The sequence below is a fragment of the Canis lupus genome, chromosome 13, assembly GCF_011100685.1.
Source record: "Canis lupus familiaris isolate Mischka breed German Shepherd chromosome 13, alternate assembly UU_Cfam_GSD_1.0, whole genome shotgun sequence".
Lineage (NCBI taxonomy): Eukaryota > Metazoa > Chordata > Mammalia > Carnivora > Canidae > Canis > Canis lupus.
Genome location: NC_049234.1, coordinates 3,598,244 through 3,625,650, shown reverse-complemented (window position 1 = coordinate 3,625,650; position 27,407 = coordinate 3,598,244). Strand labels below are relative to the sequence as shown.

Below are 27,407 nucleotides of genomic sequence, written 5' to 3'. Positions count from 1 at the left end.
TGTGATTACATTGGACCCATCCGGATACTCCAGGATAATCTTTTCATCCTAAAATCCTTAACCTCTTCATATCTGTAACATCCCTTTTACCATGTAAGATAACATAGTCATAGGGCTAGGATGTAGATTTCTTTGGAGAGCTGACCGCATATGTGAACTTTCTAGTTCTGCATTTTTAAGCTCCATCTTTGTGCCACCAACCATCCCCCCCCCCCCCCCCCACACACACACACACATCTAAAGAGCTGCCTTACCTGCTCTTAAGAACCATAGTAGCAGTGCTGGTCTGCCCTTGGGAGAGCCAACCCAGACAAGGGCTTACCTAGGTCCTAGAAGAGGCTCAGAACAGCTGGACAGGAAATTCTGGGATCCTTGGCTGGAATGTAATCTAGACTTAGAAGAAGGTCAATGCAAATTTGATGCTGGCACATACCCTCTGTTCCTGGACTCCTTGACCTATGAGGAGGAGTAGAGACAAAAGAAGACTTCTAAAGCTAGAGGCTCAGAGCAGGGATCATTCTTACCTCCAGGAGCCAGATGGGTGACAATTCAATGTCTGGAGGTGGACTGTGTAAAATGGAGACAACCTGCCCCTTCTAAAGGAAGCAGCACTAATACAGTCTAGAGGAAGGGTCCCCATGTTGTTGCATCTTTTGATTCTTTTGGACAAAGCTAGAAATCTGGTTTTGTGTTATTTTAAACACTGTACAAGGAAAAGGAAAGTGCACAGGGGCCACTTAGCTCTCCAATTTGCAAATGCTCTCTAGTTTAAAGGACTAAGCACAGATTCCCTAGGAATAGATAACACTATATTATGTGAGTGAACAATGAATGTCAATGCTAAGTTCAGAGATGATGCATTAATTAAATTACTCAAAGCTGGAAAATCCATCCCTAATTGTGCCACATTGCCCAATAGGCTCATCAAAAATTTAGCAGGAAGATTAAATGACAATATTAAGATAATTATTAATGAAATGCCAACAATATGTCAATGCCTTCAATTTGGTATAAACTTTTTCCTTTTGTGAATTTCACAGAGAAAAAGTCTATCAATTAAAACTCTCAAGTTAAAGTCCAACATAATTAAGGTCCAAAATCAAAAGCTCTTGCCCTTGAAAGTTAAAAGTTCAAGGAAATCAAAGTTCTAATCATTAAGGTTTAAAATTACTTCTGCAAGTTCAAAATTACTTCAGAAATTTCTGAGAAATTACTTCACAGTCATTTAGTCACTCAACAAATAATTATCGCGCTTTCCCAATGTGCCAGGCACTGTGTTAGTTACTCAAGATAGAGCAGTGAGCAAAACACAAGAAACCATTCCCTTATAGAGTTTGTATTTAAGATAGTGAAACATGCAAAAGTGCATGAGCAGGCATTTGTGAACAGATGGGTCTGAAGTTTAGGGGAGAGGGGCCAAGCTGGAGATATAAATTTAGCAATCATCAGTATATAGATTTTATTTAAAGCCATAAGATTGGATGAGAAAATCTTATTTTCTGTTTCACCAATATTCAGTAGGTCTATTATCTATCATACTGGAGATCACAACCTGTGAATTCAGATTTAATGGGGGAAATACACACCTACTATTACCAACAGAAAGAGGAGGAGTGGGGGAGAAAGAGAGAGATCCTCACAGGGATTAGCCCTGCATCCCTAAGCATAGACTGGAAGAGTACAAGAGTGTATGCTTTCTGTAGGCAGTTAATACCCCAGAGAGGGGGAGAGAAAGAGTAAGGAAGGGCTTAGGCTACATATACCTGCTTCCTATCCTCAAAGCTCTGATTGGAGAAAACACTGCTTCTCCTCTAGGAGAGTGAGTCAGGGAGGAGAGAGGCTAGGAATATTCCCCCGGAAATCCTCACATAAGCACAAAGTCTGAGGAAGAAGGATTTGACTTCCACACTCCAAGCCCCAACAATCACAACAGGAAACGAAATTCAAACTATTGTATTTGGTGGATGCTTTGGTATAAGTCTGATTGGCAACAATCATAAAAATTTCATTGATTAAGATGAATTAAGGAATAAAAGCACCTTCATTATTCAAAATTTTATGCTGGAAAATCAAGAACTGGGTGTAAGCTATTGATGCACATAATCTTATATGAACATGTGTATAGGTCTGTCAATGATCCAGGAGAAACCAAAAGCCCCAGTCTGTTGAGTTCTTGAGAGTTGGGAGGCATTGCGATACATCACTCCAACCAATCTTTGTGATAAACCCATGAACAATTCTATCTCGAGTCCTCCATTCAAGATAGATAAAGATTATAAATACTCTTTTCACTTCTAGGAAATTAGAATAATTTTATCAGGTCATATACAATACAGCCTTTCTTATCAAATCCTTATAAAGAAGCTATTTCTTATTACCTTAAAATGCCTAGCTCACCTCTGTCTTCTGGTTGCTCTCTTTATTCCATCAGCATCTAAGAGTGCAGTCTTCCATGCAGGTGTTCATAATTAATCCCATTGACCCTCATCGGCACTGACATCCCAGCACCTAATATGCATGCTGGTTTTTGTTGGTCATAGTTCTGTTTTCTTGTTGGTTGTTGATATCCATGTATAAAAGTAGATGCATTTTCACTCACTGTGTTAGCCTCTTGGAAAGAGACTGGAGCTTCATAGCCTTCACAAATGACTTGAAGCAAAAAGCTCAAGTGGCTCCTAAGCCACCATAAGGCAATAAGTAGTCTTGCTTCATGTGTCTTATAAGGTCAATTGAGATTAATTGGGATTACAATAATGTGAAAATGCGTTCAAAATATATATAATACTTTTTGATTTAAGGGGCATTCTGATTGCTGATTAGCATAGTTCAGTTCTCTATCCTCCTGCATGTTAGAGTTACTTCAATCTCCTTAAAATATTTTTGTGTTTTTTAAAGCACTTAATGGCTACTTAACATGAATTAATATATGTGGACTGATAAGGAATTTAAAATTCCATTGCCATGGAGCAACAGGAAGCTGCCCTCTTAAGGTGTCCTCTCTAAATTTCTAATACCCACCACAGAATGCAACACTAGCCTAAATCCTCCTGGCTGGTGGGAAGAAGCAGATGATAGAGGAAGCCTGCTTTTTTTTTTTTTTTTTTTTTTTTTTTTAAGTGAGAAACATAGTTTTAAGGCATTTCAAAAAAAAAAGTGGGGGAGGAGATCCAATCTCTCTAAAAATTTCTAAAAATTCAAAACAAGTCTTTGGCAGAGGCCAAGCTGACAAATGGAAGGAAACTTCATCCCTACAGTTACAGAACCAATATCCAGATTGAGTGAATAAATCTGGTTGGTCAAAGAAAAACCTCAGAATTGAGAAAAAAATAGTCACGAATGACAGATGTGCTCCAATTCTTCCAAGTCACACCTCACACCTTGATGAAAGGCAATGAGAAGGCTATTGGAGTAAGGGGTTGAGGAGCTTAGTGGAAGTTTTGAGAAGCCAAGCATGAATTGGTGGAGTAGCAGGCTCCAGGGTCGACCTACTTGGATTTGAACCCAACACTACCACTGCTGAGCAGCTATGAGGACTTACGGACTTGACTTTCCTATCTGTACGTTCACTTTCTCATCTACAAGGTGAGAATAACAAGAGTCCTGCCATATCAGATTGTGAAGATTTAATGAAATAATATGAAAAGTTTTAACTGAGTACTTGATAAATAGCAAATGCTTAACAAAGATCTACTATTATTAATGTCTTTTTTAAAGGTATGAACTATCAGAGAAAGCTGGAAAAAGTTTTCTTTTAGTCATGTGGCATCAATCCCAGGGAGCAAGGAACAAGACGTGTGACCAGTCTTTGACTCTTCCCAAAATACTGAAAGGGTTTTCTATTTGTCCCTGTTAGGGAAAACTAATGTTAAGATAAGTACTAAGTCACAGCAAAGTTATGAGAAATGCGCAAAGCTGTACTTAGGTATTTCTTATTTTAAAAATGTTTATGTAAATTGTGTTCCTTTTTTATTATGCTATTAGAGATTAATCTCATTTCCATGTAAAACCAGCAGATTTTCATGCTGAGATATTTTACTGCCACCAAAAATGTTGTATCGAAGTTCCCTCGTTTATCCCCACCTGTTTTGCAGAATTTCTTACTCCAAAATGTCTTTCCATCCTGGTGAGCTTAAACCTGAATGAGAAGTTTTAATGTATCTGCCATCCGGGAGGTTCCAAAGCTGGCCGGGGCAGGCTTTTCTGGGATGTGCTTTTTAGAACTTTTCAAATAAACACTTATTTAACACTTAACTAAATTCCTGATACTATTAATAGCACTTTATGGATGCTAATTTATTTAACGCTCATTAAACCCATTAGTACTGATATTATTTTCATTTCACAGAGGAGGAAATGAAGCAAAGAGAGTTTGCAGGAGAGCTAGTGAGTGATGGAGCCAAGATCTGGACATGGGAATATGGCTCTAAAGTTTATGTCTTAACTACTGTGCTCTGCTGCCTCTCAGACTGCTTATTTATCTTCCTACTCAATGTTCTGGATCAGAGGATGAAAACTGGCATAGAAATATATATTATCCATGGCCCATTCACAATCCAAAATTTTAGAAAGTTTATATAGAAATCTGGATTTTTATTTTTTTTTTACCTTCTTTTGAAAATAGGAATACTAAGCATTATTAAGCTTATGTTTCCAACTCAGCAACAACAACCGAGCCGCAATTAGCTGTTTGGACAAGGTACAGACATGCCAGTTTGCCACAGCCTCCACCACTAACCACAGCATCCAAGCTCTTACCAGTTTGTGGGCTGGTGACCTCTATTCTAGCTATGTATATGGATACTGCTCCAATACATCAGGGGCCAGCTCCAAAATGTGATCTTCAATCTTCTAGACTCCTGATTTTCTCCCTTTTTCCTATAACTATAGTTCTGTTATGTGTAATGATTGATAGATCTGCCCCAAAGATAAAGACTGAATGGAAATGAGTCACTCCCTCTGGCCCGGGATCCCAAACTCCTGTTGTTCTGGAGCAAGTTCTAGCCAAGTGGCTGATGTCATGGGTTGGTTCCCCACAATCAGCTGGATCATAGGACATGCCAAGTTTACATCCAGTAGTGAAACGCAAGTTTCCAAAACCAATACAAGTCCTAGGTCTGGAGGACCAATGGCATCACAGAGGTCACAAGTTCAGAGTTGGACACAAGAGTTAGGAGAGTAAGAAAATAAAAAGAACATAAAAAAAAAAAAAAAAAGGAACATAATATGAAGTAGCAATAGAGGAGGAACTCAAGTTGGGAAGACATGACTCCTTTGAAAGAGGAATTTAATATCCACTGAGTTTATACTGCCTTATTCATGTAAGGAAACAGCTCCAGCCTCATCGTACTGCCATCAACAGTCCGTGAAACTGTGCTCTCAGCGTTAGGTATGGCTCTGGTATGATCCATGGTAACCAAAAGCATCCAGGAAGTCTTGAGTGACCACTGAGAAGACTAATGGGCATTTTCAGTTTGCTGACATGCAGAAAGGATGCCTGGGGCGTGGCTGGGTCCAGTAAATTTTCAGGGGCAAATCCATGATGGAGATTGATTATTCATAACCCTTAACATGGTTTACCACAGTGTGTTTTATTTTCATTTTTAGTTGTTTGTTTATATTTAGTTTTATTTTCAAAAGTAAATGGACCAGAAGAGAAGGCTATGGTAGATCTGTGGGTGACAACGATAAATGATTCTTTAAATTTATTAATTACGACTATTTGTATTTTTTTAAAAGTTTAGTTAGAATGCCCTCTACTTCCCTCTCTTTTTATACCATTGAAATACAATACAATCCATGTTGTATTCATATTCATAATGCATATGACTTCAAATCACCTAAGTCATATTCAAAATGCATATGACTTCAAATCACCTAAGTCATAGTCAAAATGCCTATGATTTCAAATCACCTAAGATTTTGTATTTTGTCATTTCTTTTCTCCCTTTCTCCTTCACTCCCTTCTTTCTTTATAGCATTTCACCGGTCCTGTCTAGTTCAGCATTTCCCAAAACATAAACCAAGGTACCTTAATCCCACCAGATTCTCCAGGAATTAAAGGGTTTTATAAATAAATTTGGGAAATGCTTCATGTTTTATCTCCCTCTCTGAGATCTACTACACATGTTAAAACATATACAAGGCTCTGAGTTACCTTAAACTTAAGAAGACAAAAACCAAAAAAACTTTTAATCCAGTATTTCTCAAATGCAATTTTCCACGGATCTTTTCCTGTCTCACGTAAACCGTGTTAACACTCTGCTGGGTGCACTTGGAGAACTGTTGAGCTAGGTCTATTCATTAAATGACTTCCTAACCCTGGCCCTGGATTGATTATTGTCACTGCTGCTTTTATTGAAGGTGTCACACTCTATATTTATAGACTTATCTAACTCCCAAAGGCCCCACTTAAAAAAGAAAATCAGAATAACCTGTCTTCTACTCATTCCTTCACACATCTTTGAAGATAAAAGGCTACACGATGAGAAAACTCACACACAACATACATAGAAATTGTTTCAAGTCTTTCACCATTTTATCTTCTGTCTTCTCATGGCTTAAGAGATGGTTTAGTTTAGAACATTCAAGAGTTCTCCAATAACCCATAGGTTCACATATTCCTTTTCTTCCCCAAGTGGCCTTGTATTTAAGGAAAACTCTAGCCTAATACAAGTTTTTCTTTAGTACAAGTATGTAGCATTTTCCCCCCTCACAGGCTCTGCACACGTTTGTACTTCTCTCTCATTTATTTACAGAAAATATTTCCTAAAATTAGCCAAAACAGCCACTATGATCTCCTAGGAAGGTATTTGTTCTGTGTTAGGTTCATTTACACTGCAGGTCAGCTGGTGTGTACTGGTTGTATGTGGGCAGCTGTCTCCCTGTATCTTGGAAGTGCTTTGACTGGGGGTTCATCTGGGCTATGTCCCATAAAAGAAGTGATTCCAGTGATTAAATAGCCCAGAGGAGAGAGGGCTTCACATACAGTGAGTCTTCCTCTGTAGGCAGGTGGCTGATGCCAAGGCCTGTGGCACCTTTTTGGCTTTCTGAAACCTAGGGCCCTGTCAGTGACATGTACTCCAAAGAGCAGTGCCAGGTCCCTCTGACTAACATCAGCCAGAGCTGGACTGTGTACAGGCTCAGTCTGAGGACCTTTTCAGATGTGACAAGGGTATGGCTAATTGGACGTTGGAGGGTACTTTGAATTAACATCATTTGAAAAAAACTTTAAACATTTTTATTAGTTTAGGTCATCTGGGTGGCTCAGGTGGTTAAGCCTCTGCTTTCAGCTCAGGCCACAATCCTGGGGGTCCTGGAATCAAACCCCATTCGGAATCTGCTTCTCCCTCTCCTTCTGCCCCTTACTGCCACTTGTGCATGGTCTCTTGCACTCTTTCTCTCTAACTAAATAAATGAAATCTTAAAAAATATTTTATGAGTTTTATTGAAGTTCTTTGTAGAAGAACTTCCTGAATTATGTGGGCAGTTGAGGAGCCACAAGAAAGGGTCTCTGTCTTTTTTCTTAAATTTTTTTGTATATTTTTTATTGGAGTTCGATTTGCCAACATATAGTATAATACCCAGTGCTCATCCTGTCAAGTGCCCCCCTCAGTGCCCATCACCCAGTCACCCTATTCCCGCCCCTGCCCACTTCCCCTTCCACTGCCCCTTGTTTGTTTCCCTGAGTAGGGTCTCTGTCTTTAATGTGAATGTACTACATTGCCTTGCTCAGAGCCTGTCCTTTTGTTCTTGCTCTTCCTTTCAAATTTCACGTCAGTCAGAACAGCAGAGATGAAAGTTGGCATAAGCTTGTTTCTGCTCACTTATGATTCTGTCCAGGGCAAATTTATGAAATGCATGGTTCCTTCCATCACAGTGGCTGTGTTGGCTAATTTTAGAAAGATTTGAATGCGGGAGACTTCCGTTTCTATGCTAATGTGGCCAGGCAAGTTGCTAGCATCATTAAACTATAGTTAGTGAATTTCACCTTGGCATGTTTTCTGGTTTCCTATCTGGAAAATGAGCAGGAAAATGAAAACCTTTTACAGAGTGACATTATGAATAATTGACAAAAAATTATTACAGGGCACTTTACAAATCAACAGCTTAATATGCAAGCTATGTATCAACATATAATTTTTTATCTTGTAAAATAACAAAGTGGTCACAAATTCTCAGCACACTTTGAATGAGATATCAAATTCTGCTCGTTTGTCTTATAATTTTTAGAAGCAGTATTGTAGAACATCATCTTCAAAGCTAAATTTTATCTTTTTATTTTTTTGTTAATGTCAGACATGTATAAAAATTCAAAGTCAATATCATAGATTGTATTCCTTTAGTACAGGAAGTAGAGAAGAGACTCAGTTAAAGAAACTTCTTAATTCTCAAGAACAGAGGACAACTGAATGCTGAAAATCTTAGGAGCATTTCTGTGTGACTCTTCATGCAAACCCACAGATTCTGGGAACCATGACTTCTTTTCTAAATATAACTTCTCCAAACTTATGTTAAATGCTTTTGGATCTGGAGAGCACTTTGACCATGGGTCTTCTGAGAGGTCTAACAGCTTGCTGTGTCAGTGTGAGAGTTACTAGTTCAGCAGACCTAGTACATGTTCAGGATGTCTCAAATTCCCAAACAATACTTTTTCTCAAGTTTTTTTTCTTCTCCTTCACCTCTGAATTACATCATGGTATCTAAACCCATCAGTTTTTCTCCCATACCTTCATTTTCTCCATATAGGTTGGTGCCAGAAGCTCGCTGGTACTCTGTGGAGGTCCCAGGATGCAATAGGAAAGGGGAGGTTGCTAGCTGACCCTTTGGGTTCCCTGACTTATTTAACCAGAATAGCTCTGTTTTGGGCTGTTTTTCTTATGATGCTTTCTTAAAATAAGGGCTCCATGAACTTAAAATGTTTGCAAACTAGTGCTCTTCCCCATTAAAACCACAGGCTCATCTTGCTCAGCATTACTGCTGACTTCCAGTCTCTTTATATCAACTTTGGATCAGTTCTCTTCTTTCTTGAGACATTGCCTTTCTTAGACTTTTGTAATGTATGTTCCTCCTCATTTCTCTTTTGTACCATAGATAATTCTCCATTTACATCCCTATTACAGACCTGAAGATTTCCCAGCATCCTCTTGTCATGTAGGATCCCTTTTTTTTTTCATGAGATTAAATGGATCTCTTACTTCAAGATTTCTAAATTCAACCTCATGTCTCATGCTCCCCATACTCTCTGATCTAAATCTTTCTAAAATAGCTTCTCAGTATGCCTGGGGAGTTTTCTGGCTGCTTACCTTCAGGCCTCTGTGTCTCACATTTATCCAGGAGCAGTGTTTACTTCCTGTCTTCACAGCTATACCATAAGCTCCATGAAGAAATATATCTTATATTTTCCATCTCCACATCTAACATGGGTCCTTAAAATGATAGGTGTATTATTTAAGAATTTCATTGGCTGCAAATAACACGGATCCCAAAATAATGGCTTACATAAAGTAGAGCTTTCTTTTTTTCCCATATAATCAGAGGTGTATAGGTAGACAGTCCAGAGCTGGCATAACAGCCTGTGATGTCATCAGGGACCCAGACACCTTTGTCCATGCAAGCATTTTAGCATTTGCTGTCACCCAAACCCCTCCTAGCATCATGTCCACATTCTAGGAAAGAAGGAGGAAAATGGGCAATTTGCAGTGGACAGACTAGTTGGTAGAAAACACCAACTAAGTCAGCCAACCTCCTTTAAAAGGCTTTCCTAGAAGTACCACCTGGCGACTTCCACTTAATTTCATTGGTAAAACTATGTCACATAGATATCTAAAGCTGAAAGGAGTCTGAAAAATGCAGTGTTCTTGAGGCTAAGTGTGTTATTGCTCTTAATAAAATTGACATTCTGCTGGGGAAAGAAGTATTCATGGACATTTGGTAGGCAACCTGAAGTCTTTACCAGGATAAGTATGGAAAAATTCTGCTTTTGGATAAAATGGATGGCCCTCCACTAATAGACTGTGTTGAGTACCCAAAAGAGTTGTTTTCCAAGTGTGGTCCCCAGACCCAGACCAGGCCCTTCCTATCCTGACAGCACCAGAGAAAGCTGGGAAGGGTTGGTGACCATTAGACATTAGAAAATCTTTATAAAGCAATTCAATTCATCCAAATAGAGCCAGAACAATCCAGGATCATGATTTGCTAGGTACAGGAGGAACTTGAAAGAAAACCTTTATGAAAGTAGAACCAGGGCAACCAACTTTTAACATGCCAACAAATGTCAAAGACTTATTTCCTTTAAATGTTATCTTCTTCACTACTCATTGGAAGGATTTCTATCCTGTGCAGTAGCAAAACAAAGTATTACTCTAGGATTTTGTAATTAAAGATTATTTGAAATGTTTAATTCTTAAGCTCCAGTGGCTTGTGGGAAGGATGTTTTCACGGTTCTGTAATATCTATCCATACTTTCTCTAAATAACTGCAAACTAATACTATGAAGTAAAAACTGCTCACAGCACGTGGAGCTCTAAGCTAGATCTTATGGCCCAGGCCTCCCAAAGTGTGGTCCACATGGATCAATACAAGAACTCTTTGTTACTGGTCTGCCAGAAGATAAAGAACTTGAGCTAGAATGTAAATCAAGTGCATTACTAAGTTCATTGTTTATTTCATTCAGCTGACATTGTTTTCATACTAAGATTTTCTCAAAAGAGGAATTAGAGCAAGAGGGAAACAAATAGCTTGCCGACCGAGCAGGTCTCCTCGGCTCCTTCGGGAAGCACTATTCTAACAACTCAAGTCCAGTAAGACTGCCACCCCAGCCCTTTCTTCCTGGAAATTCTGGACTTGCCACTTTAGGTATCCTTCTGCCATTCATTTCTTTCTTTCTTCTTTTTTTAAAAATTTAAATTCAATTAGCCAACATGTAGTACATCATTAGTTTCAGATGTAGTTTTCAATGATTCATCAGTTGCATATAACATCCAGTGCTCATCACATCATGTGCCCTCCTTAATGCCCATCACCCAGTTACCCCATCTGTCATTAATTTCTTTAACACAAACTTAGTTGGGGCCCACATTGTAGCAAGTACCATACTGGGTGCTAGGGACACAGTGGGTAACAAGACTGTAAGGATATCATTTATCACCAAATGGTAGTAGCACATCAAACGGTAGTATGTGTGGAAGTACTTTATAACCCTAATTGTATTTAAGAATCAGGTAGTATTTTCTTCCCTGCATTAGATGGAATAAAAGGTACAAAGAGAACGTATCCCACATAGTATTGCCAGTATTAGAACTCACTGTGCCTGACATCATTGCCATTGGCTTGAGTTTACGTCCTTCTTTTCTCTCTCAATGGTGGGTCTTATGTGAAAGAACATTTGCTCTTGAACTTAAGAAGAGGCAAAAGAATTTAGAGTTGTATTTTGGATGAGAAGCATGTGATTTTAGTAATCACCCTCCCTCATGGGTGTCTGAATATAAAGCCCATTCTCAGCATCTACTATCAGAATCTAAGATGAGGCGTAATGAAGCTCCAGGTGATGGAAATTGCTGGCAACTAGGCCTCTGGGGGAACACCAGGGAGAACATTGCACTTCCATCACATGCTTGCCATCTCTTAGCCTAGCGTTAAGGAAGCAGCAGGAAAAGGTCAAGATGCCTAGGAACAGAGACCATCTGTCAGAGAGGGTTGGAAGAAGGCTGGGAGAGAATAGTGCCAGGTCTCACAACTTTAAAAAGACAGGCAAGCAACTCTGGCACATATTAACAGTTGTTAAATCCTAAGAGTATGTACGTGGGTGTTTTGTATTTTCTCTGTACTTTTCTTTACATTTTAATATTTCATAACTTAACATTGAGGAAATTTAAATAAGATCTTAGAATAGAGTATTGCCTTGAGATGATCAATGTAACCCAGAAAAGAAATTTTGTAGTAAATAAAATATTCATGTCCCTAAAATTACGAAGGTTGGAGATAGTGAGGTGTTTGTGTTCAGAATCTTCAGCATGCATTCACACCCCTTAGAATATATGACACAGATTACTGACTCCCCCTACTCCTCACTTAGTAAGTCTGGAGTGAGGCCTAAGAATTTAACATTCCTTTTTTTTTTTTTTTTTAAAGATTTTATTTATTTATTTATTCATGAGAGACACAGAAAGAGAGAAGCAGAGACACAAGCAGAGGGAGGAGCAGGCTCCATGCAGGGATCCCGACATGGGGCTCAACTGGAGGTCTCCAGGATCAGACCTTGGGCTGAAGGTGGCGCTAAACTGCTGAACCACCCGGGCTGCCCAGAAATTGCATTCTTAATAAGTTTTCATAACAAAGAAATCCTAATGATTCCTTGTGGAATAGATGTTATGTGCTCTTTTCACAATGGTCTGGATTGGTTTAATTCATTTATTCAAGGGATGTTTAGTAAGTATCTACTATGTGCCAAGTACTATGTTACATGCAGTAGACACACAGTTTATCTTACACTTACAACTCCTTATCAAGAAGCAGTCACTAAATACATTTTATATGTTTATGCCATGTTCATGTAAATGCTGAAGTAAACTGTTGTATGTTATAATAGCCAATCAACAGGCTAGGGAAACACCCTGGGGAGAGCTGTGTATGAAAACTTTGGGTTTTTTTGATATAGTAATTAATAATGATTATAGATAATTTTCCTTTTCTTGTCCTCCTTCCAGCCCCTTCCTATTCTTTCTTTCCTTTCTCCTTCCCTCCTCTGGATAAACATGGTGGATTGATCCAATAGCTATTTCAATTCCACTGCTTCCTTGCTTCCTATTATCAAAGTTTCTAGAAAACCAGATATTTGCTCTGCCAGATTCTCTGGCAGCCAAGGCTAGCCATGCAACCCAGTTATGGTCAATGAGACATAGTGGAAATATGCTGGGGGCCTCCTGGGACATATTTGTTTCTGTATAAAAGGAACAAGAATAAGAGGATGATCATTGGTACAGCCTGTTTCCTTGTCTTCCTGCCTTGAAGGGCAGACACGATGTCTGGGGTTGTAATAGCCATCTTGTGACCATGAGGCAATAAGCAATAGGATGCCACATCCAAAGATAGCAGAGTTGAAAGAGCCTGGTTTCTCGTGACATTTTTTTTTTAACCAGCTGAACCAGTGTTAGCAGATCGCATAACCAATAAAGATACAGCTTCTTTGGCTGGGAATAGAAGCCACTGCCCTTACAGCTGGTGGATGCTCAGAAAATGATGGGGACAAGATCATAAACAAGGTTCTGGAAGAAGAGTGGGTATCATCCAGGGTGATTTCTCCTTCCTATCCCTAATGCAAAGGGCATTTGGTAATGTCTGGAGATATTTTTGGTTGTTACACCTAGCGGCTAGGGAAAGAGTTACTATTGGCATTTAACGTGTAGAGGCCAGAAATGCTTAATATCGTATCACGCAGTCCCCTCAACAAAGATTTATCTAGCCAAAATGCCAACAGTGCCGAGATCAAGGAACCCTGTGTTAGAAAAAAGGAAAAGGGGTGGCTGTGAGGAAGGTAAGAAGCAGTGTCTGCTGTGGATGGAACTATGTGTGCAACACCTTCCTGTGGGCCTAGCTGGCTGCAGGCTACAGCCCTCCTCAGGGTTGGTCGCTGATCTGATTACACTGACCAGACAGCCCCCGTACACAACTGAGTGTCAGAGACCCGAGTGAGCCAGAAAGATTTGTGCCCACTAAAATTAGAAAAGGCAAAACAAATGATGATTTGGAAATAAATTTGAATATGCCTTTTTAGAACCTCTGAGACTGTAGGCAGACACACAAATAGAACTAAAAATATAAAAATATGGTAGCCTGTCACTCTAGTCACTAGATCTCACCACTCTGTAATAATGCCTTAGTCACTGTGTAGCATTAATGCCTTTTATTATGTAAAAGACATGAACGACCTTGTTTTAGTATATTGTTAGTATATATTTAAATTATTTTCATAATTTTGAAGAGTAGCTCTTTAAGTACTATGATCAACGATTAAGTTTTTTATATCCACCAATCTGACATTGTACCATAAGTAATAAATGTTATAATAAAGCATGCTTATGATTTAAATAATACCTCAACAATTTTAAACTTCTTTGCAAACATTATTTAAATATGATTCATATATGTGAATGATAGACACATTTGTTTCTACAAAGGTGGCTAGATTTTTTTTAAAAAATCAATACCGTCATCTGCAATTTCCTTTGCAAATGTATAATTTGTCCTGTTTGACTTATGGCTGCTGTTTGCAAGATCACATTTTTTTCCTCAAATAAAAATGAAAGAAGCGACATAGAAGATGTAGGCCAAATTGGCTTATAGCATCACAGTATCTGATTTTGTTAAAAGTGATCATGTGCCTACTTTTAGATATAATGTATTAGCTTTGGATATAGCAAAAAGCCAATAATTAGCTTAAATTGGCAGGCATTTTTCTGTTTTATAGGCTATATTTTACAGAGTCTACCAAGCAGCACTCTTGCTTAAATATTCCTTAATCAGTTCATTTGCAGCAATTTGCCTCGGACTTTGTTTTTTAAAGAATCACCACTAATACATTCACTTGTTGGTGCTCTTGTGCATTCATATACATTTTCTTTTGCATTTGCTTCTTTTCTTTTAGCCACTGCCTAGAAGTCAGAACCAGGATTTCATTCAGTCTCCAGTTTATTATAGACCTAGGGTCTTCACAGGAATATTCATTCTTTCTGAAGATGCTCTTAAACTGTGTTTTTCTATCTAGTTGCCTATAGATGACAGATAATGATGTTTTACACATTTAAGAGCACTTCATTTCCTTATTACATGGACATATTTCTAATGGCTCCAGGCTCTTTACTATTAATAGCTATGGAAGATGCACAGTACATCTAATTTAGCACTGCCTGGGGTGACACAATTGGTTCTCAGTTATTTTACTGCCAATAAATACAGCTTGTGCCACAGGGAGTCTGGAGCTAATTGACAAGATCCCTGCCCTCCAAGACTGAATCCAAGACAAGCTTCTCAGACAGTTTTCCTTTCAGTGACCTCTGTATCCCTCATTACTCCATTTATCTTTGGTTTGGTGCTGTGACTGAAAAAAGAAGCCAAGCCACCTCCTAGGTCTGACTTTATTCTAGACACATTTGGCTTTATCCATACACATCCTTCTGGAAAATGGAAACCTCAGAGGTGGCTCCTACATTTCTATATATTTAGGAATAGCATTAAAGAAAAAGACTAGGGAACTTCTCTTGAATGTGTGTTTGCAGGGGAAACATGTTTTGTTTTATTTTAATTGTGTTTTTTTCTGATGGATATTTGGTTGGGAAGAAGAGCATAAAGCCCCTTGAGTCACCCTTTGGCAGAGCCGCTGGTCATTCTCCTCATGGAAAGTCCCTTGTGGTGAGGCCACTGAAGGCCAATTATGTTAGTATGGCTTTTTAGATGATAATATTATTATCATTACAACATTATAATATCATTCTATTATCTCTTGGGCCTTATATCCCATCATCCTACCCACCCCAACCTCCCACACAGCCAAGCTGCAGTTGCACAGGGCTTGTGACCATTCCATGAACAGGATACAGCCTTCTTTTTTCTTCTGTTTGTTAGTTTTTGGTATTCCCAAAGTCTAGATTCTCTCCCCTGCTCCACCATCCAGGTTTAATCTTACTTCTCAGGTTTAATCCTACTTCTTTTTATATTTTCTAATTTCACTGACATAGAATTGATATACATCACTGTATATGTTTAAGGTGTACAGCATGATGGTTTTGACTTACGTATATTGTGAAATGATTACCACAGTAGGTTTAATTAACATTCATCCTTTCATGTAGATACAATAAAAAGAAATGAAAAAAAAATTCTCCTTATGGTGAGAAATAAGGATTTACTCTCTTAACAACTTTCCTGTGTATCATACAGTGGTGTTGGCTGTTGTCACCATGTTGAACATCACATTCTTAGTATCCCAGTACTTATCTTATAGCTGGAATTCTGTACCTTTTGACCACATTCCTCAAAGTCCCCCTCTTCCCACTCCCTGCCTCTGGAAACCACAAATCTGATCTCTTTTTCTAAGAGTTTGAATTTTTTTTTTGTTGGCTTTTTGGTTTTTTTTTTTTTTTTGATTCCACATATAAGTGAGATCATATGGTATTTGTCTTTCCCTGTCTGACTTATGTCACTTAGCATAGTGCCCTCAAGTTCTATCCATGTTGCCAAAAATGGCAGAATTTCCTCAGTTTTTATGACTGAATGAGCTTTCATTTTATATATATATATATATTTCTTTGGATATAGTCCCAGAAATGAAATTGCTGGATCCTATAATTCTACATTTAATTTTTTGAGGATCCTCCATAGTGTTCCATTGTGGCTACAACAGTTTATAATCCCACCAACAGTGGGCAAGGTTTCCCTTTTCTGCACATCCTTGCCAGCATTTTTTATCTCCTCTTTTTGATGATGGCCATTCTAACAATCATGAAGTGATCTCTCATTGTGTAAACCCTACTTCTACAGAATTAATTACATCCTTCCTCCTATATGCTGACAGCACTTCCTCTACCCCACTGGTCACCGTGGGCCTGTCATGGCATTCTAGCTGTCCAACAAACAGCTTTCCTCAGTGTTGGACTGTGATCTCTTTGAAAGTAGGAACCTTGTCTTACTCACTTTGACATCTAGTGCCTAGATGGTTTCTGACTTTTGTCTGGTGCTCAGTAAAGGCATGTTGCGTGAAGCTCTCACTATTACTATGGTACTCTATCTTTACCAGCATTGACGTAGAAGGAGATGTTACCCAATCACCTGGTGAACAGGTAGCTAAAACATAACCTTATAAATGCTGGCCAGTTTTCTGGATCAGAAAATTTAAAAGAAAAAGATTTTATTTATTTATTCATGAGACATAAAGAGAGAGAGTCAGAGACACAGGCAGAGGGAGAAGCAAGCTCCGTGCAGGGAGCCTAATGTGGGATCCAATTCCTGGACCCTGGGATTACGTCCTGAGCCAAAGGCAAACACTCAAACGCTGAGCCACCCAGGCATCCCTGGATAAGAAAAAATGTAAATATATCCCTGCCTCAGTAAAAGGGCCTAGCCAATGCTTCGCTTCTTGACTTAGGAATCTTGTGAGCATTAGTTATTACACTGGACCCTCATATTATCAGCGTTCCGTAGCCTATAAAAGTGCCATGGAGTAATGCTTTTTAAATAAAACATACATATTGACAAAACAAAGCAGTGATCCGTTCAGTGACTGTCCATTGAAGCGCCGAATGTTAGTCTGTCAGATTTTTATTTCAATGAATAAATGCAGGTTGACTTGGCTTACAAAACGTCTGGAGTACACTGATCTTTCCCTAGATCATTTAGTATGAACTTCTCCAGAATTATTCTTGTTTCTGAAAAGTATTAAATTTGGGGAAGGAAACTTTTAAATACTAATGACCACAGAAAGCTATATGATCTTGAGCTATATTACATTTTTCACCTCTATTAGAGAATCAGATTGTCATCACAACAAAAATGGTTATATGTCACATTAATAAATGGCTCACCAGATGACTTTATATGCCTTTCATCATCCAGTCGTTCAACAATTACCATGTGCTAGGCATTGTACTAAGACCTTGGGACCTAAGACTGAACAAGATACACATGATTCCTGCCTCAAGGTGTTCATGTGTAGAGAGAAGAGACAGAGTAGCAAGCAGAATTGCAATGGAGGGTGTGCTTCAGTTTTGAGACTTTTACCAGTCCATAAAGCATTAGCCCCTGCTGCCAGGCACTTGACTCTCCAACAAACTTTCCATCACTGGCTTGAGAGACTGTCTGAACCAGATGAGGGCCAGTCATATGCTCCAGTTGCAGGGATCAGCGTTTCCCTGTGGGTCCACAGTGATCTCTTTGGACTTGGTTATTTTTGGTATTTTTGCAGGCACAGTCGGAGGGGTGGCTAAAGGTAACAAGATTTACATTTGTAATCTCAGTGGTTTGTTTGTGGAGGAGAATGGCGATGCCTATTAATAACGAGAAGGGACAGACACCAACGGGAGCTCCACTGGCAATGATTGTGTCCAAGTGAAAAAGTAGGAAGTAATCTTTGCTGTTGAATATTGGAGCAAAAGTTCCTACTTGGGGAGTTCCTAGATGCTTATTTTGTTTATACAATAAGATATGACTGACTTGCACAGACATTCAAATGTTAGTAAGTAATGGAATTAAACAGTTTGATTTACACCTATTGGTCTTTGTCACATGTGTCTACACTAATGTTTAGTTATTAATTTGGTATCTGTTGTATACAAAGAACCATGCTAGATACTGAGGGGGCTCTGTTTTGTTCTCAGGGGGCTTATAGCTCAGGAATGGCATCAACCAATGACACAAGGTATGTAGGTACAAGGTCACAGGAAGAATAGCCACCATGAATGGAAGCAGATATTGATTCCTAATGGAAAAACAAGATTACTGTTGTGTTGGGTTATTCTAAAAGTTCATTGCAGTGGAGCAATTGGCATGGAGTGTCCCCTCACATTTTAGTACAAGAGAAAGGATCCCTTAACCCTATCAAAGCAGCGTGGCTGATAATAGCAGGTGCTGGGCTTGAGAACAACTGTCAGAGGTCACACTAAAAATCAAATTTATTAGAGATTCTTGAGATTAAGGTTATCTACATTTGATATATAAAAATTAAATTTAACTAACAATTATTTGGAATCTACCAAGATTCTTCTCTCCAGGCCATGAGGGGTTTCATTGTATCTTCTACATGAATGAGACTAACTTTAAGACTTCCTAACAGACACATAGATAGAATTAAGGGATTAGAACAACCTAATTTTGCATTTTTACTGGTACTTTGGAGGTGAAAAATTGTCTTACAGTGGGACGAATGGAGGCCTTTACTAAAATTGTTTTAATCATGGGACACCTCGGTGGCTCAGCGGTTGAGTGACTGCCTTCAGCTCAGGGTGTGATCACGAGGAGGTCTGGGATCGAGTCCCGCATTGGGGTCCTTGCAGGGGGCCTGCTTCTCCCTCTGCCTAATGTCTCTGCCCCTCTCTTCTCTCTCTCTCTCTCGATTAAATAAATAAGATCTTTTAAAAAATAGTAATAAAATTGTTCTAGTCATGAGAATTAGTCATGGAATATTAGAATTGGAGATGTATAGTGATGTCTGCTGGGGGAGTGGTTTAAATGTTGTTTAGCCATAGAATCCTTTATTTAAACCAAATTTCACACTGAGTTGTGGTATGTCAGACAGCCAAAAGTGGAATTGGACATGGGGACTTTCCGTTGGCTTGCTCCATTTGAGCTCCAGTGGGTTCCCCAGGACACAATTTGCAAACCACTGCTCCAGGCCCGTTTCCACATTTTGCTAATGAGTGTACCAAGGCCCCAGAGAAGTGATTCTCCCCATAAGTCTTGCTTGTCAGAAGCAGAAATAGGTCGAGGTTCAAATACTTTGACTTACTTCATTGAGCTTTCCTCTGAAAACCTAACACAATTTGTATATCCTTTCATTTGTGTTTCTGAGTGCCTGTGGCCTCTGAAACTGGGCCACTGTCTGATTAGGGATAGTAACTGTGGAAAAGAATGATTGCTGTGTCCTGGCCTGAGAGGAAATAGGTTAAATCCACCATGTCTTTCTTGTCCCATTATTGTATTTGACTGTATTCATTTTTGCTCTTCAAATGGAAAAAGAGAATCTTCCAAGAGCTGTAGCCCAGCCTCCTCTTCCTCTCAGTGTGAAATGCAGTTCTATACTGGATAAATGTTTATATCACTTCCATGGATTTATTATTTTCAGGTGGATTTCCATGTCTTTGTGTGAGACTTTCTATGTGATTATGGCATCCAGCAGGTAGTTCAGGTTTGCTCTCACCGTGCTTTTTATGAACACCAAGGAGTCCTTTGTAGATTCCCTGGTGCTGCCACCCTTTGGGTACCAAGGCTTTATGTGATTTCACCTTACCACTGTCTGGTTCACTTCATTCCATAATTTGTCATCTTTATTACTAAGTGGGTTCGGCTGAGGAGACTCTGGGTAGCAGACAGGCAGATGTCCACCAGCTCTTCATGGTCCCCCCCTTGTGTAGCATAGATTTGTTTCTGGGAAATAGCTACTCAGTCAGAGCTCACATCTCTCCCACACCACACCCCCACACCTCCCACTTGCCCACGTGCACACATACACACACACAGAATTAGGCCACATAACTAAGTTTTAGTTCATGAAATGTCAGTAGAAGTTATGTGTGCACTTTAGATCTGACCATCAAAGCTTCCCATGCAGTGCTCCTTGGTGCTCTTTTCCTCCTGTTGGCAGAATTCAAGGACCTACACCAAAGTTTCTTAAGCTCAACACTATTAGAATTTGGGGCTGAATAATTCTTAGTTAGGGAAGCCTATCTTGTGCATTGTAGAATGTTTAGCAGCATCCCTGGCCTCTACCCACTCAAAGCCTCTAGTACCTGCCTCTAGTTATAGCAAACAAAAATGTCTCCATGTGTTGTCAAGTGTCCCCCAGTTAGGGGGGAGAGGGTGGACAAAACGACCCCCAGTTGAGAACCACTACTTAAAGTATTACAGAGCCACAAGATAGAATGAACCCCTGGGTCCCTGCATCACCATGGAATAGAAAGCTAACTGAGAATTACTATGTTGGATTATTAAGCTATAGAAATTTTGAGACTTGTTACAAAGCATCTGGTGGCACCTGAACAAACAGTGCTTTGATCTGCTTTGCGAATCAGAATTCTGTGTAAGATTACTTCTAAAGAAGGGGTTTCCCTTGAGAAAAATAAAGTGAACAAAACCTTTGGAAACTTTTCACCCAGTTCAGCCTCTTCCATTCAGAAATGAGAACCAGGTACAAAGAAGTAAGGTGGCTTGTCCAAGATCTCACAGCTGGTGAGAAGTGAGGTGACTTGTCCAAGATCTCACAACTAATGAAAAGCAGAGTCAAGAACTCTGCAGGTGCTCTGACCAGTGCCTTACCCTGCAGAGTCAAGGACATCTGCAGATGCTTTGACCAGTGCCTTACCCTGCAGTCACCTACCTGTAGCCCTCTCAAGTCAACAGCATACAGCAGTGATAAAACCAGCCACACTGAAAAGTAACACTGACTCAGAAACCTAGGTTCAGTGTAACTTGGCCAAAATCTGGGCCAATATCATCAACCCAGTCCTCCAGGTGGGATGAGTAGACAAGAGGCTCTTCAGTTAGTTTCTGCCATTGTGTTTCTTCTACTTGTTCATTGTATTTTATTATCTGAGTCACTATTTGGGGGTGTTCAAAAGCCTTGTTCAAATGCAAGCTATTCCTAGAAGGGATGTTATTACATATGCTATCCATTAGTTTAGATCCCTTTATTTCATTAGTCAGCTAGCCCAGAAGGAAGGGGAAGGCCTTAAAAGGGGGTTAAAGCAAGGCCAGCATGGAGTTCCAGTTGGGATGAGGAGAGGACTGAGAAATTAAGAAACCAGGACACTGAGGGCTTGGCAGGTGGCATAACCACACCTGGTGTGTACACCAAGCCAGGGAAAAGCCTAGTTGCTGGTTGAAAAGATATTTCCAGCAGAAGTTGAAGCCTGGCTCTCATTGCCACAAGCTCCGGGCACACTAAGTCTGCAGGCCTTTCCTGGGCACCTTGGTGACACTAGTCTGAGCAGGAAGGTATTGGCATGTCTTCACGCATTAGACAGATGAACTCTGGAGACAGCTGTGAAGTATATGTGCTAATGCACTTCACACACTCTTACAACCTCTTTCCTCTGTCCCATACTCCCTTTATCCCCCCAGCCAGTTCTGAAGATGTGGGTCTTGGCACCATTCCAGGATTTACAAATTTCCCCCAGAAGGCACCAAAATGCAGTCCTTTTCTACCTCTTTCTTGTGAATTATGGAGGGAAGAATGACTTACTCTCTCTGGGGTTATTACAAAACAATAGTCATCTGTCCCAGGTGGTTAACTTCCGATATATTCTCACCAGTAGCAGAAGCCAGGCTCTCACTCCTCGAAGAAAGCTGAGTGCCAGCTTTATCATTACCAAACTCATTCAGATCAGTTACTTTTCCTCCTGCTAACCATTCCTTTCAGCCCAAACTTAAGGTAGAAGAAGGGGAACAATTTTTCCTGCTCTTTGAGAGTTACAGATTTTATTTTAAATTGGGATACTTACCACTTTTAAATACTTCTCTCTCCCTGTCTGGATAATAGTTCAGCCTTAGGATGTCTGAGTTAGGGGCTAATTGTTGAGTTTTCCTGAGCCAGCAGCATTCTAAAAAAAAAAAAAAAAAAAGATTTCATCTTAATTGCTCATGGAAAAAAAAAGGTGAAGAAATGTGTCATTGGAGGTCCTATGTGCTTTTTTAAACTAAACTCTTAGCAGTCCTGGCCAAAGCAGATTAGACAGTCTGCTGAACTGGGTTACAGTTAAGGGACTTCAGTCTTTAGATCTTTAGCTTTTCTGTATTGTGTTGCGGCCTGTGTTACTTTACCTTTTTGCATCATTTTGAATAGAAAAAAACTGCAACACTGGAAGTGTCTTTAGAAGTCATCTAACTCCTTGCTGCTCTAAGTGTGTCCATGGACCAAGAGCAGCGTCAGCATCCCCCTGAGACCTTGCTAGAAGCACAAAATTTTGGGTCTTACCCCAAACCTATGGAGTTTGAATCTGCAATTCAACACGATCCCCAGGTGACTTGTGTACACATTAAAATCTGAGTTGCACCTGTCTCGTCTGACTCCTTCATCTGACATATGAAAAAAACTGAGACCCCGGCAGGTTCTCAGAGTGCAAGGGAAAGCTAGGGCACAGGAAGGATCTTAAAAGCAAGCTGCCATGAACCTATAGTCTCTCTTGGTGCGGGTCCCGGGGTGACAGAAAACTCTGTGATGATTTGCCTTGGTGGGCACTTTTCTAAAAACAACAGTGAAAGACTTACCCCTGTGGGACAGATTGGTACTGGCATAGTCATTTCAGCCCTGGCAGGTAAAAGATGAATCACCATCTACTCAGACCCCTGGCGTGACCAGTTTCACAGGGGTGGCAGGAACACAGTTGTCTCTTTCTACAAGGAATCTGGAGGTCAGAACCACAATATTTATGTTGGAGTTTTCACTGTTTATATGAGGAAGCATCCCCATTAATCTCAAACATGTCTGTTGTTGAGTAGGCCCCTGGAGTCAGGTGTTCGTTTAAAACAATAAACATAACCTACTCATATTTCAGGTTTGATGCAATTGCTACCTGAGGCAGCCTAGTTCTTTGGGGACTATATTAGATTTTATTTTCGCTGTAAATAGAACCATAAATTCAATAGAACTGATCACCCATGTATAGATTCTAACATTTTACTGTCATTATAAAAAAGAAATTGTTTCTGTCTATTAAGCCTTCCTATGTGCCGGGAAACAATTATTGTAGAAGTCAAGATAAAGAGAATTAAATGTCATATACTTTTGAGGGGAGAAGATGTCTTGTCACATGTATAGGTTTAAACTCCCTGCCTTAGGCACAAGGGTCAGGCTATTAGACACCCCATTTGAGGCCCCCTGGGTTTATGAGCCTGGAGAGAGGAAGAAGAGGAGGTAAAGAGTGTTTCTTTCCCCTGGAGGGGGTGGAAAAAGGAGGATTTGAATTCATTTGCTCTTGAGAGTGGGGTGCATGTAAATGAGATATAACCTACCTTCAAATGCAGACCAGACTGAGAAGTCTGGCATATAGGAACCACTCAACTATGTTCTTTCCTCACTCCTCTCTCTCTTTGGTATGGAGAGTCAGGCTGATGACACAGTCCCAGGGAAACCCAGAGGCAAATGTGGTTTGTTCAAGAGGACTCTATCTGTCCTTTTTATTTTGCTAATAAAGAGACACTCCATGAATCATGGCTGCTTTGTGAGAACAGCAGCCACAGAGGCAGAATCTTTATACCTCTGGGGTCATGAGAAATTTGGACTTCCTGACAAGGACTGGGGTTCCTGTGGGCTCAGGCTGAAATGATGGGAATGGAGCCCACTGTGATCCAAAATTGGCCATCTAGATCTGGAATATTCTAGAAGAGGTCAGAAGGAGCACATGGCAAATCAAACTCCAATAAAAAATATACATATAAAAAAAGGAGCACATGGCAATTCCCACTTAGTTCACTGTGTAAGGGCTCACCAGTTGACTCCTGGGCAGAAGGAAAGATGCCTGGGGGTGTATGCCCTCAGGATGATTCTCTGGGTTTGTGGACAGGCTACTCTGAGCCCACAAAGCAAACAACCTTTTAGGGGAAAACAAGTCTGTCTAATGCATCGCAGTTTTTCTTTAAAGAAAATATACAGGTATAAAAATGGGAAAGAGGACAGAAGGGAAACGATCTACTTAGAGTTTCAAATATCCTTTGGTAAGTTTCATCCAGTAGGTTATTACAATTCTGATTCTCTAGGGAACTGGAGATTAATTTGAGAATGGGTACATATAAAGTAGTGGACTTAGCTGGGTTAAGATAATTTATATGACATAGGTAGATCTTCCTGAGCAGTAATCATTTCTTTCACTGGTGTGGCTTTTCAGTTCAGAGACCATTCTTTTGTCAGTCTTACAAAGAATTCCTCCTCTAAGACTAGCATTCTTCTCATTAGACCAGTGGCCTCTAAAATGGGCAGCCCACTAGCTCACTACACTCTAGAGGGTATGCAAGATAATCCATTGCTTGCAAAAAACAAACAAACAAACAAACAAAAAGATCTTTTTTCTAAAAAATAAAAAGAAGAAGAAATAAAAAAGGAAAAAATAAAGCTTTATTAACATTGTCAGTTTGTATGTCAGGCAGCCCTGCATCACATATTCCTAAGTGTGGTTTCCTGAGGATTGAGGGGTTTCCAACATGTCAGAGGCAGAGCCAATGCTTCTGTTACTCCTGGTATACGCTCATCGTCAGCACTTATATGATACCTAAAACAATGACAATCTCATCTGAGCTAGCAGGTTGCCAAAACAGTTTTGCAAAATGAATTACCTTCACTATTCTTGATGAAGAATGTCACCCCAAGTATCCTTTGTATCTTGTAACATAAACTCAAGAACATTAGGAAGCCATCATGAATAGCAACTCATTTAAAAACTAAACATCCAGAACATGAAAACAAACCTCTGCAGTTTATCATCCCCTCCGCCAGTGGCAGGTAAAGATTTTATTTTTTTAATTAATCTCTACACCTAACATGGGGCTTGAACTTAAAAAAAAATACATTTCTTCATCAGCTCATACTACTGGAATAGAGGTAGAAAATACCTCTATTTTTGAAGAATATTTGAAGAAGCAAGGAATAGACTAGATGATGCAGTGTGGGATGTTCACTATATAGTGGTATGAAAGCATGTATGTTGTCGATATGTTCCAGCTTAGAGTATTTGCTAGATACTATTTCAATTCAGAATAATGAGAATTTTAATTCAGAACTTTAAAGAACTATTTAATGTGTGTGTGCACATGTGTGTGTGCATGTGCATACATGTGCATGTGCGTATTTGTGCATGTGTGTGTACAGGGAATGCTATATCCTCAACAATTAAATTTCTTCTTTAATTAAAAAGCATTTTATGGAAAACCTAGAGGAATATGACCACCAAGACAAAGATAGGATCAGATGAAAGTCATTCCCTGACTCATCCACAGGAAAGCTTTTATAACAAAGTAGTTAATGCCAAAAATATACAAAATGTTAACTTTATAAAAACCAGACCTTTAAAGTACAGTGGAGTCTTTATAACTCTGTAAAATGAAATGGATAGTGACCATGACAATCTTGTGTAATACATAGAAGTTCCCTGTAAATTCCTTTATCTTCTGTCAAAAAATTAAATGAATTGTTGCACTCAGGATGACTTATTCATTTTTCTTTTGTTAAAAGATGAGAACCAATAGGCTGACCTTTCCTGCAATGACAATTACACTATCTAGAAAAATAACTTTGAGAGAAATAAAATTAACACTTAAAACTATCATGAAGAATAAAAGTGAGAAAGAGATATGACTATTATCTAATTGACCCATGAAGAGTGTGCTCAGGTGAGTAGAGTATTTGCCTTCCCAAAGCCTGTCGCCTCTGGCTAGGTCATGTGCCCTTGTCTTTCATTCTCATAAAAGCCCTGTTTGCAATCTACCCATTCATCCACCTATCTTTCCATCTATCCATCCTGTCATCCATCTATCCATCCATCCATACATTCATCACCCTTCAATCCAACAAATAAGTGTTCATCACTTACTAGATGTCAGCATTCTAGACAGCGGGAATACAAAATAGTGAACAAAACCATCAATTCCAGCACTCTTGAAACTTACATCTTATGTAGGGGAAATAAATAATTTTTAAAAATGAGTAAGTCACATAATAAGTTAGATAATAAATGTTATGGGGGAAAAACAAAAGAAGGAAATCAGGTGTGCAAGGGAATACATTGTAATTTTTAGTTTAATCATCAGAGAAAGCATCACTGAGAATGTGATGCTTGAATAAAAATTTGCAGGATGTGAGAGGGTAAGTCCTGCAGATGCCTGGAGAGAGGGTTTATGATGAAGAGGGAACAGTAGGAAACAGTAGCCCTGAGGAAATATTGTGCTTTGGGCTTAATTTAGGAGGAGAGGAAGCGGCTGAGATCAGACAGGTGAAGTCCTGGGGGTGGGACTGGCAGTGGCAGACAATGTGGAGTGTTATGGGCCTTGCAAAGTTTTTTGAATTTTAGTCCAAGTGAGATGGGAAGTTCCTGGAAGGTTCTGTGCAGAGGACATGACTTGGTCTGACTTCTGTTTTAACAGGAATGCTTTGGCTGTGCTACAGAGAATAGACTGAATGGGGTGTCTTAGTCTGCGCGGGCCACTGTAACAAAGTGCCAGAGACTGACTGGGTGGCTTATCAACAACAGAAATTTATTTCTCAGAGTTTTGGAGATTGAAAGCCCAAGATCAGGATGCCAGCATGGGTGGGATCTGGTCAGAGCCGTTTTCCAGGCTATTAGACTGCTGACTTATCCTGACATGGTAGAAAGCAGAGAAGGGGAGCAAGCACTCTTGTGACTCTTAGAGGAGCACTAATGCCATCAAGAGGGCTTCAATCTCATGACCTCATTTCACCCTAAATACCTCCCAAAGACCCCAGGTCCTAATGGCATCCCACTAGGGTGTGGGGTTTCAACATACCAATTTTGGCAGAGTGGTGGACTACACAAGCATTTAGTCCATAACATGGGGCAAGTGCAGAAGTAGAGGCCCGTTAGGTGATCAAGGTGAGAAATGGTCCGCGGTGGCTTGGGCCAGAGCGGAGGTACTGGGCGGTGGTTGAATTCTCTATCCCTATGTTATATTGAAATTATCTATTAATTCTTTCGTCCCCT

The 27,407-nt window shown here is 39.7% G+C and overlaps 1 protein-coding gene and 1 long non-coding RNA gene across 8 annotated transcripts in view; one reads left to right on the top strand and one right to left on the bottom strand.

Moving 5' to 3' along the window:
- NCALD (neurocalcin delta) overlaps positions 1 to 27,407 on the top strand; it is a 370,293-nt gene that overhangs the window by 242,354 nt on the left and 100,532 nt on the right. The gene's annotated exons all lie outside the window — the stretch shown is intronic.
- On the bottom strand, positions 338 to 23,103 carry LOC111098498. Its single transcript, XR_005368446.1, has 3 exons — positions 22,969 to 23,103; positions 22,203 to 22,301; positions 338 to 456 (listed from the first exon to the last, which is right to left on the bottom strand). It is a non-coding gene; the product is annotated as an uncharacterized LOC111098498 (long non-coding RNA).